Source organism: Mixophyes fleayi, chromosome 5 (assembly GCF_038048845.1).
Source record: "Mixophyes fleayi isolate aMixFle1 chromosome 5, aMixFle1.hap1, whole genome shotgun sequence".
Taxonomy (NCBI): Eukaryota; Metazoa; Chordata; class Amphibia; order Anura; family Limnodynastidae; genus Mixophyes; species Mixophyes fleayi.
In genome coordinates this window covers 49,942,582-49,945,127 of record NC_134406.1, presented here as the reverse complement: position 1 = coordinate 49,945,127, position 2,546 = coordinate 49,942,582, and the positions used below count along the sequence as shown (strand labels likewise).

At 45.1% G+C, this 2,546-nt stretch overlaps 1 protein-coding gene across 1 annotated transcript in view; it reads right to left on the bottom strand.

Moving 5' to 3' along the window:
• Positions 1 to 465, bottom strand: part of ACVR2B (activin A receptor type 2B) — a 121,742-nt gene extending 121,277 nt beyond the window's left edge. Inside the window, exon 1 of the mRNA XM_075212163.1 lies at positions 1 to 465. This exon is cut by the window's left edge and continues 122 nt beyond it. The gene's annotated coding sequence lies outside the window, so the exon portion shown is untranslated.
• Between the last annotated feature and the right edge of the window lie 2,081 nt (positions 466 to 2,546).

Sequence of the window (2,546 nt, the reverse complement as noted above, 5' to 3'; positions counted from 1 at the left end):
TCCTTTTACATTTGCAACAATGTATCCTCTGCTGCAAGTGTGCCAGTCCCAGAGAAGAGGGGATCACCCACGCGTGGGCAGCCTTGGTGGGGGGCGTGTAATGTTGGATTCGTGGGAATGAAAATGTGTGTGAATCTGGAGCACAAGCAGATCAAACAGCAGCAGTAGTGACTCCCCCTACAAGGACTCCACCTTCTGCAGCAAGCCGATTACAGAGGGAGGGTAGGAGGGGGGGAGGCTCAGACACACAGGAGCCCAAACTTCAATGTGACAGATCCAGCAGAGCGGGGAGGCGCTGGGGGTCTCAGGAGGAGGCAGTCAGTGGAGAGGACGGGACTTTACCGGGAGTGCCCTGGTCGTTGGATCCTTATCTTCCAAAATACTCCAAAAATTCTGAACTCACTCCAAAATGGCTTCTAAAAAAAAAGAAGAGAAAGCTAAGAGGAGCCAGGAGGGAAACCCGGATGTTTGATACAAAGAGAGGGAGGGGAACAGGGCACGGCCCCCCAAGCATGGGAAAAGAGGGGGGGAGGGGAGAGGGAAATTCCTGCTTTCTAATTGGTTGTGTGTACTGCTTGTCACTCGTGGGTAGCTGAGTAGTGGAAGGAGGGGGGAGACGGCTCACTGACTCCTAGACAGTCTGCTGGAGAGAGTTCATGACATGTAGGGGGAGACTAGAGACTACATGTAAGAACGTGAGACAGCTGTGAGAGTAGTGGTGAGAAGGGTGTAAGTTCTACAGTGGGTGCTGACTAGAGCCCGTGGAATTTCGTGGCAGAAAACACGGGTGCAAGTGGGGTAAAACGAGGCCACAGCACTGCTGGTGGTTTGGGAGTTTCAGACATGACCTGTTCTCACAGCAGTGTTAGACAATATAGGAGCGTGTTTAGGTGACCAGAGAGCCAACCAGTGTGGCCACTGGGGAGCATCTCCCAATTTGGGTGAAGTGGAAGGGTCACTGTGAAACACGATCCCCACACAGAGAGAGCTGCACACACGTGGAATATGAGCTTAGCAAACAAAGCCCGGGCACAGTTTTGGAGACTGCTCAGAGCTTCAGCTGAACCCTACGCAATATCTAGACCTTTTTTTGGGTGGGGGGCATTTGATTTAGAGTACGGACCCAAGTAATTCCAGTGCATTGCATGGCACGGGGTGACCAGATAAATGATAGAATTGGATGTATATTTTAGGCTGGGCTATTGGGTTGCTGCAGGCGCCTCGTGGTTCGCTGCCGTCTGGTTTTTAACTCTGTTCCTGATGGCTGCAGCAGAACTCCTTTATTCACACAAAACATGGGCAAGGGGTGGAGGGCGGGGTACAGGTGCCCGGTATGTGCCCTATAGACGTGAGTATCTGCATGTATTGCCTGGACATTGTGCTGATAGACCATTTTAGATCCGCATTCCTCCCCCCCCCCAAACAAAAACCCAAAACCGTGTTTGTCATTGCACATTGTTACTCTGGCTGCATTTCTGTGCAAATGTAAAAGTCATAACAAACATTAACTGATTGTGCATACATAGCTACTAGACCCAATGTTCTGTACTATTACAGTGTATGGATTTTTGATTCATAGTATAAGGTGGTGCCTGGAATCTTAAATACAGCTCCATGCTATAGACAGGGAACTGCTTATGTCTCCATGTGATTACTGGGAATGCGTTGATGTATTTAGAGTGTGAAAGGTCTTCTCTTCATGGTGTAGGATTGGGAGATTAACCTGAAAGTGACACTCTAGTGCTGCTTTGTAAGATAAATTTAAAGAGCTGCTTTCATCCTATAATATGTGTGTTTAAAAGTGTTAGGTTATGATGACCATACACTATATAGTGCAAACATTTTACACTGATTGTAAATTCTTTAGCCCAGTTGTCAATCTCTGTTGCCCCTAATGAGTAAAAACCATAGGACCCCTGGCACTCAGGACATACTTTCTATTTACACTACTTGTATCCCTTGTTGGCTGATTTCTCCAGGCCTAAGAGTTTGGAGACATTTAGTTGGTTGCAAAGGACACACTTGCATTTTTTTTGCTTGCATTTAAGTTTAAACAGGCTATTGCACCTGGAGTAGCTTTATGTGGAAACATCAGACAATGGCTATTTTAATGTACAATAGTAACTGTTCTTGGTGACCCCCCCACCCTGCTTATGTTTCACACTTTAGTGTAGTTAAAGCATTAATTTCTGATTTGGTTGACTGTATAATAGCAAAAGTAAAATTTTAAAATTAGCATCTTTTTAAAAAAACCTATAATGTTGATGCCTTTTTTATTTGTTTTATATTAAATCGCCAACTTAAATCTGATTGCTCCATATACTTAAAGTGTCACTGGCATTAAATCCTTTGAACATGGAAGAGAAACATTGCGCTCCAGTGGATTCCCCAAAACACTCAAAGGGTAAATTTATCAAGCTGCGAGTTTCCAGATGGTTTGAAAAGTGGAGATGTTGCCTATAGCAACTAATCAGATTCTTGTTATTTATTTAGTGCATTCTACAAAATATCTAGAATCTGATTGGTTGCTATAGGCAACATCTCCA